At 33.4% G+C, this 25,605-nt stretch overlaps 1 long non-coding RNA gene across 1 annotated transcript in view; it reads right to left on the minus strand.

Annotated features, from left to right (window-relative positions):
* Positions 1-6,702: 6,702 nt before the first annotated feature.
* LOC143051559 (uncharacterized) overlaps positions 6,703-25,605 on the minus strand; it is a 428,761-nt gene continuing 409,858 nt past the window's right edge. The window contains exon 6 of the long non-coding RNA XR_012970828.1: positions 6,703-6,780. This is a non-coding gene — a long non-coding RNA (uncharacterized LOC143051559). The remainder of the gene's footprint in view (positions 6,781-25,605) is intronic.

Below are 25,605 nucleotides of genomic sequence, written 5' to 3' on the forward strand. Positions count from 1 at the left end.
CACCTCCAGGTGTCCTCCCCCAGCCGCCCACATTAATGGTGTCAATCCAGCCTGTAATATCAACATTTAACAGACATCAAAACTTGTGTCATAAACTGGACAATGTTGTGTAATAAATATAAACAAAATATATATCACATGAATCAGTGGTCAAAACTGAATAAAATGACCAGTCACACTTTTTTTTTATATTCTACATAAACAACAAATAAACAACATGTTTTATTGTGAGATGTCAGAACTTTCATCAGAACTGTCAGGTTAAAAAATAACTTTTTTTCTAGAAACATAAACAATATTTATATCAATGGACTCAGCTGGACAAGACAATTAAAATGAGACCCCACTTTATCTAATTTTAACAAATATTTGTTGTCCATTAAACCTGTCTGATTAACAATGATTACGTACAATGATCAAAAGTTAAAAAAAAAAAAATTCAAGAAAAATTAAAACGAGTTATATTTTCTGATTCAGTACGAAGAGACAAGAAAAATAAGACCCCACTTTATATAATTCTGTCAAATATTTGTTATTTTTAAAAGATGTTTTACATTAGATCTGTAGAATTAATATTATCTGACTACAGAAGTTATTACAACTTTTTCTCATCAACTTATTAAAATCAAATGTTTACAAAATAATTTTTCATCAGGAAACAAAATAAAACCTTAACTATCTGATTCAGGTCTGTGTTACGAATAAAATGAGACCCCACTTTATATAATTCTAACAAATATTTGTTGTCCATTAAACCTGTCTGATTAACAACATGATTTTGTGTAGATTCTGTATAAAGTGATGTTTGGTCAGAGTAAGATGATTATATCTATCATTACCAAGGTGGATGTAGCTTCTAACTGACTGCCGTGAGTGACCAGGTAAGTCACCACCTCCAGGTGTCCTCCCATAACCGCCAACATTAATGGTGTCTGCCCCAACTGTAATATCAACATATAACAGACATCAAAACTTGTGTAATAAACTGGACAATAATGTGTAATAAATATAAACAAAATATATATCACATGAATCAGTGGTCAAAACTGAATAAAATGACCAGTCACACTTTTATTTATATTCTACATAAACAACAAATAAACAACATGTTTTATTGTGAGATGTCAGAACTTAAATCAGAACTGTCAGGTTAAAAAAAATTTTTTTTCAAGAAACATTAAAACGAGTTATATTTTCTGATTCAGTACGAAGAGACAAGAAAAATAAGACCCCACTTTATATTATTCTGCCAAGTATTTGTTATTTTTAAAAGATGTTTTACATAAGATCTGTAGAATTAACATTATCTAACTAAAGAAGTTAACACAACTTGTTCTCATCAACTTCTCATAAAAATCAGATGTTTACAAATTAATTTTTCATCAGGAAACAAAATGAAACCTTAACTATCTGATTCAGTTCTGTGTTATAAATAAAATGAGACCCCACTTCATATAATTCTAACAAATATGTGTTCTCCATTAAACCTGTCTGATTAACAGTTTTTTGTGTCTATTAAAAATAATGATCAAAGCTAAGAAAATATCTAGTGGTATTACCGTGTAAAATGTTGGGTGTCTACCAGCTGCTTCATATCATATGAGTTGTTGTGTATAAGGGTAATATAGCAATGGTGTATGTTTGTGGTGAGTATAAGGGTAATATAGCAATGGTGTATGTTTGTGGTGAGTATAAGGGTAATATAGCAATGGTGTATGTTTGTGGTGAGTATAAGGGTAATATAGCAATGGTGTATGTTTGTGGTGAGTATAAGTGAAGGTGTATGTTTGTGGTGAGTATAAGATTAATATAGCAATGGTGTATGTTTGTGGTGAGTATAAGTGAAGAACTGCAATAAGCCATGTTTGTATTTTTTTCAAGTTAGCATTGCCTATAAGTGTGATCTGTAACTTGTTTGTGATGAGTGTAATAATGTCATTGCTACGTCACATGTTGGTGTTGAGTATAAGAGTGTCACTGCTATGACACATGTTGGTGTTGAGGTAAAGGGTGTCATTGATATGTCACAAGCTGGTGTTGAGGTAAAGAGTGTCATTGTTATGTCACATGTTGGTGTTGAGTATAAGAATGTCATTGCTATGTCACATGTTGGTGTTGAGGTCAAGAGTGTCCTTCCTATGTCACATGTTGGTGTTGAGTATAAGAGTGTCACTGCTACGTCACATGCTGGTGTTGAGTATAAGAGTGTCACTGCTAGGTCACATGTTGGTATTGAGTATAAGAGTGTCACTGCTACGTCACATGTTGGTGCTGAGTATAAGAGTGTCACTGCTAAGTCACATGTTGGTGTTGAGTATAAGAGTGTCATTGCTAACTGATATGTTGATGTTGAGGTAAATAGTGGTACTGCTACGCCACATGCTGGTGTTGAGAATAAGAATGGCATTGCTATGTCACATGTTGGTGTTGACTATAAGAGTGGCATTGCTATGTCACATGTTGGTGTTGAGTATAAGAGTGTCATTGATATGTCACATGTTGTTGTTAGCTATAAGAGTGTCATTGCTATGTCACATGTTGGTGTTAGCTATAAGAGTGTCATTGCTATGTCATATGTTGGTGTTGAGCATATGAGTGTCATTGCTATGTCACATGTTGGTGTTGACTATAAGAGTGTCATTGCTATGTCACATGTTGGTGTTGACTTTACATTTATAAGAGTGTCATTGCTATGTCACATGTTAGTGTTGAGGTAAAGAGTGTCATTGATATGTGTCTTGTACCTTTTTGGATCATAGCTCTTCATCGTTTTAATAAGCTTTGGATTTTCAAATATTTTGTCCTCGAGCATCACTAAAGAGACATTTATTGTCGAAATCTTCATCTGGTGCAGAAACAATTGCTAATGTTAAAGTTATTTTATGTCACATGTTGGTGTTGACTATAAGAGTGTCATTGCTAAGTGACATGTTGGTGTTGAGGGAAATAGTGTCATTGCTATGTCACATGTTGGTGTTGACTATAAGAGTGTCATTGCTATGTTACATGTTGGTTTTGAGGTAAAGAGTGGCATTGATATGTCACAAGTTGGTGTTGATGTAAAGAGTGTCATTGCTGTCACATGTTGGTGTTGAGGGATATAGTATCATTGCTACGTCACATGTTGGTGTTGACTATAAGAGTGTCATTGATATGTCACATGTTGGTGTTGATTATAAGAGTGTCATTGCTAAGTGACATGTTGGTGTTGAGTGAAAGAGTGTCATTGCTATTTCATATGTTGGGGTGACTAGAAGAATGTCATTGATATGTCACATGTTGGTGTTAACTATAAAAGTGTCATTGCTATGTGACATGTTGGTGTTGAGGTAGAGTGTCATTGGTATGGCACTTGTTGGTGTTGACTATAAGAGTGTCATTGCTATGTCACATGTTGGTGTTGAGCATAAGAGTGTCATTGGTATGTCACACGTTGGTGTTTAGGTAAAGAGTATCATTGCTGTGTCACATGCTGGTGTTGAGTATAAGAGTGTCATTGCTATGTCACATGTTGGTGTTGAGCATAAGAGTGTCATTGATGTCACATGTTGGTGTTTGGGTAAAGAGTGTCATTGCTGTGTCACACATTGGTGTTAAGTATAAGAGTGTCATTGATATGTCACATGTTGGTGTTGAGGTAAAGAGTGTCATTGAAATGCGTCTTGTACCTTTTTGCATCATAGCTGTTCATCGTTTTAATAAGCTTTGTATTTGCAAATATTTTGTCCTCGAGCATCACTGAAGAGACATTTATTGTCGGAATCCTTATCTGGTGCGCAAAAATTGGTACTGTTAAAGTTATTTTATGTCACATGTTGGTGTTTGGTATTAGAGTGTCATTGCTATGTCACATATTGGTGTTGGGCATAAAAGTGTCATGGTTATGTCAGAGGTTGGTGTTAGGTATGATAGTAAAGTTGTTATGTCAGATGTTGGTTTTGGGTATAAGAGGGACATTGTTATGTCAGAGGTTGGTGTTTGGTACAAGAGGGATATTGTTATGTCAGAGGTTGGTGTTGGGTATAAGAGGGACATTGTCATGTCAGAGGTTGGTGTTGGGTATAAGAGGGACTTTGTTATGTCACATGTTGGTGTTGGGTATAAGAGGGACATTATCATGTCACATGTTGTTGTTGGTATAAGAGGGACATTGTTATGTCAGAGGTTGGTGTTGGGTATAAGAGGGACATTGTTATGTCAGAGGTTGGTGTTGGGTATAAGAGGGACATTGTTATGTCAGAGGTTGGTGTGGGTATAAGAGGGACATTGTCATGTCAGAGGTTGGTGTTGGGTATAAGAGGGACATTGTTATGTCAGAGGTTGGTGTTGGGTATAAGAGGGACATTGTTATGTCAGAGGTTGGTGTTGGGTATAAGAGGGACATTGTCATGTCAGAGGTTGGTGTCGGGTATAAGAGGGACATTGTTATGTCACATGCTGGTGTTGTGTATAAGAGGGACATTGTTATGTCAGAGGTTGGTGTTGGGTATAAGAAGGACATTGTCATGTCAGAGGTTGGTGTCAGGTATAAGAGGGACATTGTTATGTCACATGCTGGTGTTGGGTATAAGAGTGTCATTGCTATGTCACATGTTGGTGTTGAGCATAAGAGTGTCATTGATGTCACATGTTGGTGTTTGGGTAAAGAGTGTCATTGCTGTGTCACACAGTGGTGTTAAGTATAAGAGTGTCATTGATATGTCACATGTTGGTGTTGAGGTAAAGAGTGTCATTGAAATGCGTCTTGTACCTTTTTGCATCATAGCTGTTCATCGTTTTAATAAGCTTTGTATTTGCAAATATTTTGTCCTCGAGCATCACTGAAGAGACATTTATTGTCGGAATCCTTATCTGGTGCGCAAAAATTGGTACTGTTAAAGTTATTTTATGTCACATGTTGGTGTTTGGTATTAGAGTGTCATTGCTATGTCACATATTGGTGTTGGGCATAAAAGTGTCATGGTTATGTCAGAGGTTGGTGTTAGGTATGATAGTAAAGTTGTTATGTCAGATGTTGGTTTTGGGTATAAGAGGGACATTGTTATGTCAGAGGTTGGTGTTGGGTACAAGAGGGATATTGTTATGTCAGAGGTTGGTGTTGGGTATAAGAGATACATTGTCATGTCAGAGGTTGGTGTTGGGTATAAGAGGGACTTTGTTATGTCACATGTTGGTGTTGGGTATAAGAGGGACATTATCATGTCACATGTTGTTGTTGGTATAAGAGGGACATTGTTATGTCAGAGGTTGGTGTTGGGTATAAGAGGGACATTGTTATGTCAGAGGTTGGTGTGGGTATAAGAGGGACATTGTCATGTCAGAGGTTGGTGTTGGGTATAAGAGGGACATTGTTATGTCAGAGGTTGGTGTTGGGTATAAGAGGGACATTGTTATGTCAGAGGTTGGTGTTGGGTATAAGAGGGACATTGTCATGTCAGAGGTTGGTGTCGGGTATAAGAGGGACATTGTTATGTCACATGCTGGTGTTGTGTATAAGAGGGACATTGTTATGTCAGAGTTTGGTGTTGGGTATAAGAGGGACATTGTCATGTCAGAGGTTGGTGTCAGGTATAAGAGGGACATTGTTATGTCACATGCTGGTGTTGGGTATAAGAGTGTCATGGTTATGTCAGAGTTTGGTGTTGGGTATAAGAGGGACATTGTTATGTCAGAGGTCAGGATTGGTAAATTCATATTGTATGATCATGTGTGACATGTCATATTCAGTTCTGGAGTGGTGAATGAATGTTGTATAATCAGGTGTCACATGTCATGTTCAGTACAGGAGTGGTTAATGAATTGTGTATGATCAGGTGTCACGTGTCATGTTTAGTACTGGAGTGGTAAATGAATGTTGTATAATCAGGTGTCACATGTCATGTTCAGCACAAGAGTGGTAAATGCAGGTTGTATGATCAGGTGTCACATGTCATGTTTAGTACTGGAGTGGTAAATGAATGTTGTATATTCAGGTGTCACATGTCATGTTTAGTACTGGAGTGGTAAATGAATGTTGTGTATTCAAGTGTCACATGTCATGTTCAGCACAAGAGTGGTAAATTAAAGTTGTATGATCAGGTGTCACATGTCATGTTCAGTACTGTAGTGGTAAATGAATGTTGTTTTATCAGGTGTTACATGTCATGTTCAGAACAGGAGTGGTAAATGAATGTTGTATAATCAGGTGTTACATGTCATGTTCAGTACAAGAGTGGTAAATGCAGGTTGTATGATCAAGTGTCACATGTTATGTTCAGTACAGAAGTGGTTAATGAATATTGTAGAATCAGGTGTCACATGGCATGTTTAGAACAGGAGTGGTCAATGAAAGTTGTATGATCAGGTGGTAGTCTCAAGTCATGGTCATGCAAGATTTTTTTTTAACCAAAGTAATGTTTTTTGTGTAGAATACTATGTTACGTGTAATAAAGTAAATCACAATATTTCCAGTTACGAAGTATCAGACAGCAACTCTTTGACATACAAACTGGAGTGGTATTCATCAGTGTAATAAAGTTAATCAAAATATATCATAATACTATGTTTCTTAATATTTTGAAGACAAGAGTATTGCAATAACTAGAATGTACACTGAATCATTGAACACTAACAAGGGCAATGTTTAACTGATCCGCATTATGTGTACTATATAATAAATATCTGTAAATGTGTTAAACATTTTACATTACTTACCCTTCCCCTACATTCCAAGTTAGCTCTGTTCTTTACACATAATTCTACCTCTTTTATATTCCCCTCCTCTGCAGCTGTAAGAAGTTTCTGTAAGCAAAACAAAGCTTTTACATTTTCCTCTAGAACAAACAAATGTATTATAAATGTAATTAATTGAATTTCACAAGGTACATTTTTACAGTTTCAACAGTTTATACCAAATACAGTGCTTACCAAGAAGGAGTGAAATTGTTGTCTATAATTTCAGAGTTTTTTTTTAGAAAAGTCTGTAGACATTTGTATTATGCATCAGTTTTGAGATCAGCCTAAGTTTTTGTTGAGGTTTGTGTTGCTCAGTCTTTAGTTTTCTATGTAATGTTTTGAATATGAAAAGAAGATGTGGTATGATTACCAATGAGACTATTCTACAAAATAGACCAAATGACACAGAAAATAACAACTATAGGTCACCGTACAGTCTTCAACAATGATCAAAGCCAATATGGCATAGTCAGCTATAAAAGGCCCTGAGATGACTAATGTAGACTGTTGAATTTTGATTGTTTTTCTTTTTTTTCCATGGCGTTGTCAGATTCTCTTCGACTGAAAGAGTTGTGAATGTCCTACAATATCTTACGTTTCTTTTTTTTGTCTCCTTGAATTTTATATAAATTGAAATTCTGTTCACTGTAATAATTTTGATTTCTCCTGTTCTCCCCCTGAGAATACTGCACGCCTGTATCTTTATGTACAGTTTATAGACAACATAGGTCACATGACATAGGTCACATGACACTGAATGAATCTGAGAATACTGCATGCCTGTATCTTTATGTACAGTTTATAGACAACATAAGTCACATGACATAGGTCATATGACAGTGACTGACTCTGAGAATACTACACACCTGTATCTTTATGTACAGTTTATAGACAACATAGGTCACATGACATAGGTCACATGACACTGAATGAATCTAAGAATACTGCATGCCTGTATCTTTATGTACAGTTTATAGACAACATAAGTCACATGACAAAGGTCATATGACACTGAATGAATCTGAGAATACTGCACACCTGTATCTTTATGTACAGTTTATAGACAACATAAGTCACATGACATAGGTCATATGACACTGAATGAATCTGAGAATACTGCATGCCTGTATCTTTATGTACAGTTTATAGACAACATAAGTCACATGACAAAGGTCATATGACATAGGTCACATGACACTGACTGACTGAGAATACTGCACGCCTGCATCTTTATGTAGAGTTTATAGACAACATAGGTCACATGACAGGTCACATGACACTGACTGAATCTGAGAAAACTGCACGCCTGTATCTTTATGTACATTTTATAGACAACATAGGCCACATGACATAGGTCACATGACACTGCAGTGATATTGTTTGCCTTAAATAAGTAGAGAATAAAGGCTTTTTCCCCTGGAGAAGAATCCCAATTTGAAAAAAAAATGGCTTAAAATTATTCCCACAAAGACAACTTTTTTCCCAAACAGTGCAGTCTCAGTAGAAATTGTGCATGAATTCAAACTGAAAAACACTCATTTAAACAATTTTCTTGCCTAAAATGACTATATGTGCACATTTGAGGGTCTATTTATATATCATCACTGACAAAATGGGGTCTTATTTTAAAGCAGGGTTTGACTTGAAAATTGGTCTGTAAATTGAAAATTCAGTCAAATTCATGGTTTATTTTAAATTTCCCAATTTGATGAAAATGACACATATTTTCCCAATAAAAAAGGGTAGAGGTAGTTTTGAAAAAAGCCAACAATATCACTGCACTGACTGACTCTGAGAATTCTGCACGCCTGTATCGTATCTTAATGTACAGTTTATAGACAACATAAGTCACATGACCATTAATTTTTAAGAAGAAAATCTCAACTTATTCCAACTTGCCATTATATCTTGTAAAAGAAAAACACAATTTCATTGACAATGGCAAGTGCGCCCTTAGTTTCTAGAGATAATTTTTGGTATCACTCTTAATTATCAGTTAGTAAGATCAAAGGGAAAATTTTGTAAAATAGCGATAATTTTGTATATTGAAATTCTGTTCACTGTAGTCAATTTAATTTCTCCTATTCTCCCTCTGACTGACTCTGAGAAAACTACACTCCTGTATCTTAATGTACAATTTATAGACAACATAGGTCACATGACCATTGACTTTAAAGTAGAAAATCTTACCTCATCCCAATATGCCATTATATCCTGTAAAAGAAAAACACAACATTGTATCATGTTTGTACACAAGAGTTGTAATTTGAAGAGAAATATTTTTAAGTGGCATTAACTACAAGAAACAAAAAAACATGAAATAAGATTTGTTTTTTGATAAATCATCAGCATAATCATGAAAATTAATGAAAGTTTGATCGGTTCTGTTTTGTTAAAGTTTGTTAAAGGGGGTTCTACATTTGACCTCATTACAGTAAAAAACACATTCAAAATAATACGCAATTTTTCAGCTGTGCATGTGGAACAAATAATGGTTAACCGTTTAATAAATATTTTCTTTTGTTGCTACAATAACCATTACCCTGATTCTATTTTGCTTTGTTATGTATCTAAAGAATAGAGCAAGCGATCAAGGCAGGAAATTTTGTGAAATAAACATGTCTGTTGTTATTTATGTATTATTGTTATTTTATTTATTTCCTTTTGTTACATCTTCTGACATCGGACTTCTCTTGAACTGAATTTTAATGTGCGTATTGTCTACATTGGGTAATTAAAATAATAATACTTAAAGAAGTGATTTTTTGGAAGAAAATAGAGGTATGATACTTAAACTTCGGTACTGACATGATTTATAACAAACCTTTCTAAAATTGTCCGTTTATAAATTTTGAAATTATAAAGAAACTAAGGTTTCAACTCCCTCAGACAAAGTTGACCTTAGATGAATTTGGCTATTTGTTTTAGGTATTTTTGTCATATAGCTCTTCAACTGTTTCGGTACTTATACATCCTCGGTTTTCAAATGTTTGGCTTTGAGCATTCCTGATGAAGGTAAATCCAGAAAAGTGCTTCGGACGCATGAAATTATTAAACGTGTTGTTTTCAATTTTTTTTAAAAGTGATTTTTCATGTCATTATCCCAGATTCAGTACAAGGTCATCACCTGACATGACCGGTCATCTTATCAACACAGATGTTGGTTCTGATAATTTTAGCAACATAATTAGTCTCTGGCTCATTAGTATTGTACATTTAAAGGTACAATAAAATTTAATCACTTAAAGTCTAGTGATTTATTTGTACTACTTAAATAAGTGATTATTAAAGAAAGACAACTCTTACTTCCAACATTTGTGGACACAATTTTACTTGAATCAGTGATTTAAAAAATCACTCATTTAAGTCAGTCAAAGGGTACTACTTGTACAAGTACTTATATTTACTTGAAGAAGTAAAAAAAATATACTTATATAAGTAAATTTGTAGGATACTTATACAAGTGAATTTTATTTACTTGTATAGGTAAAAACAAAATTGACTTAGTTATGTCCCTTAGACATTCAGATTTTTTTACTTGTAGAAGTAAAAAAAGTCATCTTATCTTCATTTCTTAATTTTTTAGGATTTCTTTGCTGTAATAGAATTTTAATTTGTCTGCCCATTGCAGATGTCTTTACTTATCATTAAAGTGTAATTTCATGGACAATGAAAATCCCATTTGTCTGTTATCTTCAGAACACTGCTCATTTACAAGCCCCAAAGGAGCAATTTTTGAAGGCTTTGCTATAATACTAAAGATCTTTGTGCAATCAGTTTCTTTGTTGAATTAATGAGATGAAACATTGAACTCTAATCAAAAATTATGAGCTAACCTGGGAAAAATCATTAAAGGCATGATTTTTCATCTCAAAACTTGAGAATTTTGGTGGGTTTGTAAAATTTTTTTACTTGTATAAGTAAATTTTTGAGAAAATTAAGGGGAGATTATTCAAACATTATAATTTACTTATATATGTATATTTTTTTATACTTTTTCAAGTAAATAAAAATTACTTGTACAAGTAGTACCCCTGACTGTAAGTAAGTCCCCTAACTGTACAATGATGATCGAAATTGACTATTAGAAGCCAACAGTAATTTTCTTTTTATCACTTGCAATACATTTATTCTGCCAATTTGCATTTTTTGGGCAGCAAAAGTATTCATTAAAAATTTAAGTCAGCTAATTTTCTAATCAATTGAACAGTATACGCTTTTAAATAAGCATTAGTAATTAATAGCAAAATGGCTGTTACACACTCACGCTCTTCATATGGCAAGGCACAATAGTTTATTAGCTTTACTTATATCTTTACATTGTATCGCGTATAAATTGTGCAAGGTGACGTCAATGTACACATCAATAATGTCGCGCTAAAGGTTAAATTCCACAGGATATAGCTTGAAAACAATCAGCTTTGCTTTAAGGACTTCCTTTACATCAATCCATTTGTTGTTCTATTTTGAATCATATACACATACCAATGTTTGAAAAAATTCTGTGGATTAATAAAATAGAATAACGACCATGTAAAAATTCTTGCCAAATTTCATCAGTTTCCCTTATATATAATCTATTTATTTTTGGCATATTATATTGTTATTTTCAACATCTCGTGTTTCAAAAAAGAAAACGGTTAACCCCTTTTTTTATTTCATTTTCTGGTGTATTTTTACAAGCAGAATCCAAATATGTGATAACTAGATACCATTGAGATGGGAGCCATCTCTGTGGGCCCGGCTGTCAATAACGTGGGGTAAATAAGTTGTATGGATAATCTGAAGCATTATTTGAAGTTATTACATAGATGCATAGTCTCATGTGTGATGGTTTGTCAGGTATAAAGTATGAAATAATAACAGCTGTCCTCTCAAAATATAGTGTGGATCAAATTTGTTAGCGATGGACAGACCAACAGACAGACAGACCTTTGACCTAGGAAGTTGTACATACATCATGACACACCCTCTGGTGTTGGTTAAAATAGATGTCAAGTATAATATTTGAAATCATAACGGTTCTCAAGATATAGAGCGGACACGATCTTCACCACAGGACACAGGGTTGTCAACTGAAACCAAAGTTTTTTTTACCTTGACCTTTGACCTAGGAAGTTTTACAAACATCATGACACGCCCTCTGGTGGTGGTTAAAATGGATGTCAAGTATAAACTTTGAAATCATAACGGTTATCTAGATATGGAGCGGACACGATCTTCACCACAGGACACATGGTTGTCAACTGAAACCAAAGTTTTTGACCTTGACCTTTGACCTAGGAAGTTGTACATACATCATGACACACCCTCTGGTGTTGGTTAATAAACATGTTAAGTATTAAGTATAAAATCATGACGGTTATCTAGATATGGAGTGGACACAATATTCACCACAGGACACGGGGTTGTCAACTGAAACCAGTTTTTGACCTTGACCTTTGACCTAGGAAGTTGTACATACATCATGACACACCCTCTGGTGTTGGTTAAAATGGATGTCAAGTATAAACTTTGAAATCATAACGGTTCTCAAGATATAGAGCGGACACAATCTTCACCACAGGACACAGGGTTGTCAACTGAAACCAAAGTGTTTTTACCTTGACCTTTGACCTAGGAAGTTGTACATACATCATGACACGCCCTCTGGTAGTGGTTAATAAACATGTAAAGTATAAAGTATGAAATCAAAATGGTTCTCTAGATATGGAGCGAACACAAAGTTAGTGTTACGGACGGATGGACGGACGGACAGACTGATCACTATAGGGCGACCCGCCAAAAGGCGGGCCCTAATTAAATAATTCGGGAATGTGTCCATGGGACACAGATGATGCCCCCGCTTGCATATCATATAACGTTATAAAGGGACATAACTGTAGAATAGTAATATTGATACCCCTAAAATTCAAACTTGATCTGTATTTTGTGGTAATACACATGGTGTATAAGTTTCATAAGATTTGGTTGAGGCTAACTTGTTAGAGAACGGAAATGAAAAATTCAGCAATTTTTCCATTTGTAAAGGGACACAACTCTATAACGGTTAAAACAACACCACCAAAATTCAAACTTGACCTGTGTTTTGTGGTAATAAGCATTGTGTATAAGTTTCATAACATTTGGTTGAGGCAAACTAAAGTAAGAGATGGAAATGAAAATTCAGCAATTATTCCATTTGTAAAGGGGCATAACTCTAGAACGGTTAAAGTGACGCCACCAAAATTCAAACTTGATTTGTGTTTTGTGGTAATAAGCATTGTGTATAAGTTTCATATCATTTGGTTGAGGCAAACTAAATTAAGAAAACGTAAACCAACTTTGGGACGTTCCGACGTACGTAGGTACAGACAGACAAGGATAAAACTTAATGTCCCCTCCGGCCCTCCATTAAGGCCGGGGCATAAAAAATTCTGTGGAGTAGTTAATTGTGTACACTTTGCCTTTACCATTTTTACGTTGTTTTGAAAGAAACTTGTTTAAGTAAAGCCTCTGTCTAATTATCAATATGATTAAATGATTAAACATTTTAAATACCCAATGTGAAATCTGTTGGCCAGAGTTCTGCAATTGTCAATAAGGGATTACACCTGGGCCTTCGTCAAACTCTTATTGCAACTTCAGCATGTTATTGTACAGTCTGTCTTCATGGCCTTAATGCCACTTTATGTTACACACATTTTACCCCATATGCCACAAGTCAATTAGCCTGATAAGAATCTGCAAATAAAGATTTATATAAAATGTTAAACATGTAAATTATCATTGATATGGTCGTAATTATAATTGTTTACAAAACTTTGAATTTTTGAAATACTAAGGCTTTTCTACCTCAGGAATAGATTACCTTAGCTGTATTTGGCATAAGTTTTAGGAATTTTGGTCCTCAATGGTCTTCAACTTTGTACTTTATTTGGCCTTTTTAACTTTTTCTATCCTGGTATCTTTGATGAGTTTATTTATAAACAGATGTAAACCTGTAAACAAACCCAACAAAATCCAGGGTCCAATATTATACCAGATGCTCCGCAGGGCATAGCTTTATACGACCGCAGAGGTTGAACCCTGAACGGTTGGGGCAAGTATGGACATAACATTCAAGCTGGATTCAGCTCTAAATTTGGATTGTGATTAAATAGTTGACACAGCATAGGTTTCTGACACAGAATGAATGTGTTCTAATGAAATTAAAAATTTTGTTTTCTCTTAGAGCAATTCACTATGCTGTTGAATATTATTCCTCTCAAAAAAATGTTTGAAGAAATTTTCTTTTTATTTATGAAATTTCAAATGAGAAAATTGATCCCATTTTTTTTAATCACATCCCCCTTTCCCTTATTCCAAAACTAATCTCAATTAAAACTTCTAATGGAGTTTGCAACAATTACTACTCATTTAAATACATCATAAAATATTAAGATGTAAAAAAACTGCTTGTTATCACTGAATGGTAAAGATTATTTTAATTTATCAGTTGGTAGTAAAAAGTGAATATACATTGTATATTGTATATATAACAAAGATTTAAGTTGATTCTGGACAAAGAAAGATAACTCCAAATAAAAAAAAATCTTACAATTAGATATTTCTTGCTTACTATTCTGGACAAAGAAAGATAACTCTAATTAAAAACAAAATTGCTATTTCACAATATTTTGCAATAAGATATTTCTTGCCATTGCGCAATACTGTGCAATTGAAAAGACTTGCTATTGCACAAAACTTAATATAATAATTTTAGATCCTGATTTGGACCAACTCGAAAACTGGGCCCATAATCAAAAATCTAAGTACATGTTTGGATTCAGCATATCAAAGAACCCCAAGATTTCAATTTTTGTTAAAATCAAACTAAGTTTAATTTTGGACCCTTTGGACTTTAATGAAGACCAATTTGAAAACAAGACCAAAAATGAGGAATCTACATACACAGTTAGATTTGGCTTATCAAAGAACCCCATTTATTCAATTTTTGATGAAATCAAACAAAGTTTAATTTTGGACCCCGATTTGGACCGACTTCAAAACTGGGCCGATCAACAAGAATCTAAGTACATTTTTAGATTCAGCATATCAAAGAACCCAACCGATTAATGTTTTGTCAAAATCAAACGAAGTTTAATTTTGGACCCTTTGGACCTTAATGTAGACCAATTTGAAAACGGGACCAAAAGTTAAGAATCTACATACACAGTTAGATTTGGCATATCAAAGAACCCCAATTATTCAATTTTGATGAAATCAAACAAAGTTTAATTTTGGACCTTTTGGGCCCCTTATTCCTAAACTGTTGGGACCAAAACTCCCAAAATCATTACCAACCTTCCTTTTATGGTCATAAACCTTGTGTTTAAATTTCATAGATTTCTATTTACTTATACTAAAGTTATGGTGCGAAAACCAAGAAAATGTTTATTTGGGTCCCTTTTTGGCCCCTAATTCCTAAACTGTTGGAACCTAAACTCCCAAAATCAATCCCAACCTTTATTTTGTGGTCATAAACCTTGTGTCAAAATTTCATAGATTTCTATTAACTTAAACTACAGTTATAGTGTGAAAAACAAGAAAATGCTTATTTGGGCCCTTTTTGGCCCCTTATTCCTAAAATGTTGGGACCAAAACTCCCAAAATCAATACCAACCTTCCTTTTGTGGTCATAAACCTTGTGATAAAATTTTATAGATTTATATTCACTTTTACCAAAGTTAGAGTGCGAAAACTAAAAGTATTCGGACGACGACGACGACAACGAAGACGACGACGACGATGACAACCCCAACGTGATAGCAATATACGACGAAATTTTTTTCAAAATTTGCGGTCGTATAAAAATTCACTGACAATACAGTGAAGGTCATACAGTTCCCTCGTAAAACAGATTTTATAAAGAACATTGTGTACTTATTTAATCGAAATTTCTTGAATGCAGGTGTGTATTTAGTGGTATGTACTTGTACACAAGACAGGCACGTGATATCTAATTCATGTTTCAGATTGCTCATTGTTGCTAGAGTAAAGTGGGGGGGGGGGGGCTAGATACGGGGAATTCTGTAATTCGAAGAGTGAAGCCTATGGTTCACATACATGTTCCTGTCTGCAGGGATGATTCCATGTGTTTTCAAATGGGTCCCTTGAACATCAAATTGGGAATTTTATCCCAATTGGGAATTTTTTATGCATCCAATCTAAAACGAAATAATATCATTTTCCTGACCTGTAAAAACGGAAAATGTATATTAAGTTTCACCTGTTCACCGATTGAAGAAGTAATTCGATTTACACCAGGCAAATTGTAATACATGAATAGCATTGCACATGATGCACTATCACTTAACTTTGGTAAACAAGGCATGAATACCAGCTAACATAAACCTATGGCACTTAAGCAGTTTGGCTATTTTTTCGAATTTCAAATTATCTCAAATTATCTCATAATATAAAAGATATCTTATATAACAGATTAGATTTTTATAAGATATCTCATTTAATATATGAGATATCTTATATAATTTAATTTTTAGAGCTATCTTATATATTATATGAGATATCTTATAATATATGAGATATCTTATATATTTAATAAGATATCTTATAAAGTTTAAAAACTTTATAAGATATCTAATATACTTTATACTTAGATATCTTATATACTTATAAGATATCTTTTATACTTTATAAGATATCTTCTAAAGTTTATAAGACATCTAAGATATCTCATTAAGTATATGAAATATCTTATAAATATTTTTTATACAAGATATCTTATATAGTTTATTGGATATCATCTTAAGAAAATTATTTAATTATCTTATAATTTCTATACGATGTCTCTAATGATATTTCTTATATGGTATATATAGATTCTACCACTGCATCGAGTATAATACGATATTTATCCACTTGACACAGTTAAATTTTCAAATTTAAAACACAAGGCTTGCCCGAGCGTTTTAAATATTTAAAATTTAACTGTCGGGAGTGAAAAAATATCGTATTACACTAGGTTTGGTGGTGGAATCTGTTTCTCTAATGATTTTCTAACATTATGCAGGCAAACTTATTCCTTCTTTTCGAATGATCTGCAAAAAGATGTGCTCTTTCTCTGTAACGTCATAAGGCATGGTCGCCTTTTTTCATGCCGTCACAATAGGAAATTCAGAGGAAAGCAAGAACATTCGATGTCATAATCGTATTTTAACCAATGAAGTACTGAAATCAAACGAACCACACGTTGATTAAAAATTTTTTATACAATGGGTGCAGAAAGGGATAAATTGACAAAGAATTAGAGAAATAAGATATCTAAAATAATCTTTTTTATAAGATATCTTATAGAAATAGATATCTTATAAATAAACTTCATATAAGATATCTTATAAATGTATATAGTTTATAAGATATATCATATTGTTTATAAGATATCTTATACAATTCATAAGATATCTGATAAAGAAAACTATATGAGATATCTTATTAACTATAAAAGATATTTCACAAATTTTATAACATATCTCATGAACTATGTAAGATATCTTATAAACTTTATAAGATATCTTATAAACTTTATAAGATATCTTATAAACTTTATAAGATATCTTATAAATTTTATAAGATATCTTATAAACTTTATAAGATATCTTACATAGTTCATGAGATATGTTATAAAATTTGTGAAGATATCTTACAAACTATATAAGATAACTTATGAACTATTGTTATGATTACATGTATATAAGAAATCTTATAAAGTGTATGAGATATCTTGAAGTTAGATTAAATAACAAAACGGCTTGCTCTATTAACCACTGAAAAAAATCATCCATTCAGTATTTTTTTCAGCAGATCATTTTTATAAACTTACCTTGATTCAAATGGATTTCAAATTTAACTGGCCAATTGTCTAATTCAGAAAAGCAATTACAAAAGGGCAATTAGAATATTGTTTTTGCCACGCTATTATTGTTCATGGCCTACTATTCTTAAACTATTTTGTTTGTTGAAAGCTAATTCTAGATCTCTAACAATTAAGCTCTGTAACTATTTGAAGAGTGCATGGAAAGCTAGATCTGATATTATTGGTTAGCTACAACATGTATGTTATTATTGTATTGTTCTCTGTTACCAGTTTTTTGTCACATAATGTATATATTATGTATTGCCATAGCATGTTCTATATGCTTTTGCAAATACAATTCATTCATTCTTTCATTCATTCATTCATTCAAAAGGTTATATACTTAATCGATAAGATATTTTAAGCCATTGCACCAGGCACCAGTAAACTTTAAAATTATATCTTTTGAAACAGTTCAATAATGTCTGATGACATCGTATTTCATCAACATTATTTTCAAAAACGCTCAAACTTTGTCTTTTGAGGAAATAGAGCATAATATAAAATATTTTCTTTTACAAAACAAGTTTTAATCAAGTTACATAACCGGCTCTGCTATGTGATCTGCTTTTATAAGATCGGCGCCCATTAAGATTTATTCATCAATGTTATATCAAAATTTGAATTTGTTCTTTGCCGAGGTCTGCTTTGACACCAATTTTGACAAAAAGCATGTTTTTGATCCACTTGCTGAGCGATCTACTTTTGTGAATTGAAATGCTCCCATAAAATTTTATTCATTTGAATCCGGCTGCTAAAATTGTTAATCTCATGTTGACATAATTAAATCGTTGTTAATAAAATGCGATCGTAGTCAGCATTCTTATCCGGATTTTACCACGTTTTGGCGACATTGAAACTATGAAAAATTATAGTTGCCGTAATCAGTGACTGAAACTTTTCCGGAAATACCGATTTTTATTTTAATTTCCTGAATTGGGAATTTATATTCACAAATATTTTTTGGGGGCCGCTGGCAGAATTAAGGGCCGCTAAGCGGCCCTAAACTATATAGCGGAATCATCCCTGCTGTCTATTTGTTATATTACAGTGTTTTTGTTAAACAATTGATTAACATTGTTATCACAACTAATTCAAATTTTCTGAAGATAAAAACCAATCACCCACATCTATGATTAGTGATACATTATTAAAATGTAATAACATATAGCCTAGATGAAATTTATTTTGATAATCACATTTGTCTAAGGGGACGACCATTTGATATACTAGACGTGCTAAATAAATTGTGTTGCTGACATCAATTTACAACAGCCTGCGAACTGCATTAGCCTTAAAATGGCGGGAAAGAGATTACATAAAGTGATCTGGTACAACGGTTTAAAATGTGATTACCATGTAATGATCTACACATGCATGACATGTATTATTAAATTTGAAGCCTATGGGGAAGGGTTGAAAATGCATATTTAGGACAAAGACTATTCAACAATTAAAACCTGAACTAGAGGCTTTCAAGAGCGTGTTTCGCTCACCTGTATCTACTGTGGTTTTGGAAATCATGTAAAATAAGGTTTAAACATGATAAATCATAATAAATAGTATAAGATACCCTAATAATGATTGAGGCCAAGTTTGGTTTAATTTGGCCCAGTACATGGTAGTTAAGTTAAAAGCAGGTCATCTCAGTAACTTGAATAACAATAGTTACTGAAGACCCCTTATTATTATTTAAACAAGTTCTCTATTGTGACCATTTGAATTTATTTTTTTTACAATTTTCCCTTAGACTTCTATAGTAAATCCCTATGTTCTATCTTTAGCCATGGTGGCCATGTTGGTTGGATGGCAGGGTCATCAGATACATTTTCCAATCATGATACCCCATTGAAAATTGTCGCTAAGTTTAATTCTATTTGGCTCAGTAGATTAACATGATTAAGTGGAGAAGATTTGTGAAAAAGATTGAAAAAGTTTACCAACAAAATTGTTAAAAATTGACTATAAAGGGCAATAACTCCTTTAATAAGGGGTCAATTGGCAATTTTTTTCATATTGACTTATTTGAAGATCGTACTTTGCTGAACATTATTGCTGTGTACAGTTTATCTCTATCTATCATTTTCTATAATAATATTGAAGATAATAATCAAAAACTGCAAAATTTCCTTAAAATTACCAATTCAGGGGCAGCAACCCAACAATAGGTTGTCTGATTCGTCAGATAGATCGAAAACATGTTTACCACATGTCAGATTTGCTCTAAATACTTTAGTTTAAGAGATATAAGCCAAAAACAGCATTTTACCCCTATCTTCTATTTTTTGGCTATGCGGGCCATGTTGGTTGCCAGGCTGGGTCATCGGACATATTTTTTAAACTAGATACCCTAATGATGATTGTGGCCAAGTTTTGTTAAATTTGGTCCAGTAGTTTGTAAAAGATTACAAAATTTACGAACCAGTTGCTCCGCAGGGTACAGCTTTATACGACGGCAGAGGTTGAACCCCGAACAGTTGGGGCAAGTATGAACACAACATTCAACATTCAACCTTGATACAGCTCCAAATTTGGGTTGTGATCAAATTTTTGACATAATATTAGTTTTTGACACAAAACGAATGTCAAGATCTTACAAATATATTGCGCAATATTGTGCAATCAAAGATTTCTTCTTCAAACTTTTAAGATTTGGAATTTGAGAAATTTGGAAAAAAAAATTAAAAACTACTTCCACCTCCCTTGTTTTTGCAATTAGTCCAAAACCTGATATTTCTTTATGCATAATTTACAAGTAGTGTAATCTGAACACAAGTTATTGTTTGAAAACTACAAAACTGCTTATTTTGGACCCCCTTTTTGGCCCTAATTCCTAAACTACTGGGACCAAAACCCCCAAAATCAATCTCAAACTTCCTTCAGTGGTATTGAACCTTCTGGTAAAACTATAGAGATCCATTCACTAAAACAAAAGTTATTATCCGGAAACAGTTACTAAATGTGTCTTCGGACGACGACGACGACGCAGACGACAACATGATACCATTATATGACGCAAAATGTTTTTTGCGGTTGTATAAAAATTGTAAAAAAATGACTTTGAAGGGCAATAACTCCTTAAAGGGGTACACAACACCTAAGAAAAGATCTCTTACTCATAGCCTGTTTCATTGCAGCGTTTAAAATCACATGCAAGAACTTAAAAGATCCTGATCAGAATGTTTACACTGTTGCTAAGATCAGATGTACACCTTTTGTTATTCATTTAATCTTTTAATCCATTTATAGTTACACATTTTCCATCAATGAAACTTCATAGAGACAAAATAGGAAAATTTCGAAGTAAAAGAAATTTACAAAAGAAAACCAGGATGTCAGATTTTTTCAAAGTGGCAAATGAAGGGAAACAGAAAGGGCCGTAACTGTTTTCCTTTTTCGACCTAGGCCTTACATCATGTACATATAATAAAATAAAGTATAAAGTATAAAAAGTAAAACAGAGGTTAACAAATCCACTAGCCGACGCCCGGGACTAGACCATTTACACGAGTCCGAATCAAAATTGTTAACCCAATATGCCCGACGGACTAGTAACAAAAAATTCTTGGCGTTTCCAAAATAGAAAGTGGAAAATCTATGCAGCACTAGTCTATCTTAAATGTCTTAGCCAATCAGATTCAATAACGTCATCCGGGATTCCAAGAATTTGAACTGGTTTGGACAGGTCCTGTTGCACATATTTAAAAAAAATAGAAAAGATAATTCTGGGTCGCAATTCTCAAATCGATTTCTTAGTACGGGGGGTGGGGGGTGGTGGTGGGGGGTGTTATTGTACATTCCTTTTGCCGAGCTGTGCAATTAACGGTACTTGGGGTATGATGTATTGATCGGTATTGGCCTGTCTTGTCGGAAAGCTATTGAGCACGAAACCAATCCATGCAACGAAATATTTCTAAATACTTCAGTACGGGCACCCCACTAACTTCGTCAGTTTTTAAACGAAAAACTGTAGATGAAGGGGGGTAATGAGACTGACAATTCCTCCCCCCAAAATTGCAAATACGACCGGGAAAAGCGGAAAGGAAAATTTATAGTGTCCCAGAAAGAAAGATTCCCCTGGGCAAAGTCGGCTGTTTTGCTGACGAAAAAAAACCTAGGACTATTATCCCAACGGGACTGGTACCCTTACACCAATCAGTGTAAAATACTCAACATCACAGGCGTTAGAACGAGACTTTACCTGTGCGAGATTTATATTTTTTTTTATAAATGAACTAAAATTAAAAAAAACATGTGTACAAGATTAACAAAGCCAGAGGATGCTCCTGACTTGGGAAAGGCGCAACAATGCGGCTGGGTTTAACATGTTTTGTGAGATCTCAACCCTTCCCCTATAAACTCTAGCCAATGTAGAATAAAGAAACACATAGCAATACGCACAGTAAAACTCAGTTTAAATGAAATCCGAGTCCGATGTCAGAATAGGTAACAAAAGAAACGAAACAAAATGACAATGATACATACATTAACAAAAGACTACTAGCAGTTACTGACATGCCAGCTCAAGACCACAATTAAACTGATTGAAAGATTATGTCTTCATCATATGAAAATCAAGTACAATCCCTCCCGTTAGGGGTTTAGTATCATACAATCATAAAATATTTGAGAAAGACACAACCCGTATCATGCCAACAACTGGTTTTAGAATAATAGTGCTTATTTCCGATGCAAAGACTTTATGAGTTAATCAATATTAATACCAAAATATGCAATCCTTAATGACCTGACATCCGTATCGTAACTATATCCCTTCGAAATAAGTCTGTTTAAAGGTTTGGTTAGCTTTTGAGGTTAATGCCGACATTTTTGTGCTTTGTAAAGATTATTACGAAAACATATTGGATGTGAAATACCTGAAGGTATAAGATGTCTAAATGTTGATTTATATTTATGAATGATGTTCTTGTACAATGTTGTATTGATGATAAAATTTAGTAACTGCTTTGATTAGTTTGTGATATCGAAAACCCTGGTGTAATAATTTTTTTCGTTGAAATCAAATACGTTTGAGTTTACCTTGAGGTCAAAGTTCACATAAAGGTCATCATGATAAAATACACTCAACCTCATGATGATACATCCACTTTATTTAAGGCCTAAATCAAATGACAAAAAAGTTATGGCCATTATGTAGTTATCAGAATTAATTTTGCTCTTATTTATTGAGCCAATTTGAGGCTGGGGCGTATTTTAATCTTTAATACGAAAAAATCTGGTGGTTAAATATTTATAAATTTTTGCAAGAACAACAGACTGATATCATGAATATGGCACTACAAACGGTTAGGTTTTTTGAAAAAATTAAACCACACATTAAAAAAAAATGTTCTTCTTTAAATACCAGACCCATCACATTCCCTTTTTGGGGCTGACTCTGATACCCCCTTTTTTGTTTGGACAAAAATGTATTCCAGAATAAATATAACATAAACTGTTATCACAGAGATATGTCTTGCCCTTTTGTAATTTTTATTATGCAAACGTTTAAATTAAAATAGCAATACATCAACATGTTTCATAAGTTATGCAAATATCCAAAGTCAATTAGCCATGACTGAGGTACATGGCTAAACAATCTCCATGTAAATGATGTAAATGAGATGTGCCATTTTGAGTTAATACAACCGCATACCAAATGCCATTGATTTATTATAAGTCGTTCCCTTTAAACAACCTAAACACAAACATTAACTTGTAAACTATGGAAAAGTTTCAAAGTCAATTAACCATGAAGAGGGGGTGGGGCTATATGATCTCCATGGAAACGATACTTGCAAAAGCCAATAAATTTGCATGCCACATGTCATTGACTTAACATTAGCAGTTCATCTTAAACATGTTAAACTGAAAGAGGTGATTATTAAAGAAAGACAACTCTAATTTCCAACATTTGTGGACAAAATGTTACTTGAATCAGTGATTTAGAAATCATTCATTTAAGTAAGTCCCCTGATTGGTTAACGACGACGGAAGACAGGTCAGGAAATTAGTTCATACAAAGTTATATATAAACCTGCCACAAAATTCCTCAATTTACCAAAGATTGTCTTTTAAAGAATGAGTTATCTCCCTTAGTAGAGATAAATGGTTTAACATAGTACTCTAACATTAGTTATGGTGTTTTTTTTATGGACCATAACTCTGGACTAAATCATCAGACCGGAACAAAATTTGAACTTGACTTATAACTTGTCATGATAAAACTACATCATGTATATACCGACTATCAAATCAATATCTTCAAGAACGAAGAAAAAAGTGTGGAAAGCTGAGTTTCCGGACTGACGGATGGACAGACGGACAGAGTGCAAACATAAAGTCCCCTTCGACTTCGTCGGTAGGGGACTAATAAGCATGTGATACAAAATAGTTATTTATCTCTGTATCCGTGTCTGTCCGTCCATTCTTCCGTAAGTATTCTTGGTTTCCGTATACTTAATCAAATACTTTAATCTTTTTAATATTGTATTGCAACCTTCTTTGGATATATGAGGAAGGACTTCTGATCATGTTCATACATTCATATTTTTTTAATATGGTCTCGTACCTGTCGAAAAGGAACCAAACTTATGTCTTGTGCTATATATGTCTATATGTCATTTTAATTTATTGTGTCTGGCAAATGCATGCCTTTTAGCTTGAATAAATATATATAAATAATCAATGCATAAATATTTTTAAATTTTCTAATCCATAGATTTTATAAGGTCAGGAAAAAACATTAATTGATGGATAATACCTCAATTGAGGTATAATACACCATTTGACATATAGTGAGATAGAACAATTGAGGTATAATGCAGTTTTTATCATAAAAATGTTTAAAGAGATATTCAAGCACCTTTTTTCATATACCATCTTAAGCTTTGCCTTGCTTAGCCGTATTTGACACAACTTTTTGGAATTTTGGATCCTCAATGCTCTTCAACTTCGTACTTCTTTGGCTTTATAAATATTATATATGAGCGTCACTGATGAGTCTTATGTAGACGAAACGCGCATCTGGCGTACTAAATTATAACCCTGGTACCTTTGATAACTATTTACACCACTGGATCGATGCCACTGCTGGTGGACGTTTCGTCCCCGAGGGTATCACCAGCCCAGTAGTCAGCACTTCGGTGTTGACATGAATATCAATTATGTGGTTATTTTTATAAATTTACTGTTTATAAAACTTGCTTGTTTGAATAGCTAAACACGGCAGTACGGATCAAAAGTAAATTAATAGTCTTTTTATTTTAACGCTTGAATAAATTTAAACACAGTAATGACTTATCTAACGCTTTTTTAATTAAACGACTTTCAGAACAGTATGCACATTAACCGCGCGTAACGTCATATTAGAGAATTCTCGATATTTGACTTTACTAACGTCATACAAAAAGCATATGTAAGAAATCACAATTAAGACTATATTTGAGATTGAATTGTCTCCCTTTTCTAAAATGCATTCAGCCATAATTTCGCTTTTGTCTTCATATTTTTCCTTAATCTAATTAGGATATTTGACGGCCCTTGTTTCTATTTTGTTTAAAGGGGGGTAGGGGGTATCTTTCGAAAGTCTTCATATAAAGAATAAAAAAAGGACAGCTAGAACATGTAGAAAGGTTGACAGTATTGAAATCAATTATTGTTTAATGTAATTTCGTGTCCTTAGTTTAGGATTCAATTTGGACCAATGGAAGAGATCTGCATTTCTAAATCTAAACATTTGATTAAAGTTGATAGTGAATTATCTAAAACACAACTGAATTCTGTCATTTAATAACAACTACAATATATTTTTTTTTTAATCTGAATTGTGTACCACTGAACTAAAGGCTTGTGCCATTTTCCATTTTTTGAGACAGTACTTTAAGATATTTATTTTTTTCTTAAGAAAGTTAGGACTTAAAAATGTATTCAGTTTTAAATTTCCATTGATTAAGCTCCCAGTTACAACCCTCATCATAAGAATGCAGGTACTA

Source organism: Mytilus galloprovincialis, chromosome 11, assembly GCF_965363235.1.
Source record: "Mytilus galloprovincialis chromosome 11, xbMytGall1.hap1.1, whole genome shotgun sequence".
Taxonomy (NCBI): Eukaryota; Metazoa; Mollusca; class Bivalvia; order Mytilida; family Mytilidae; genus Mytilus; species Mytilus galloprovincialis.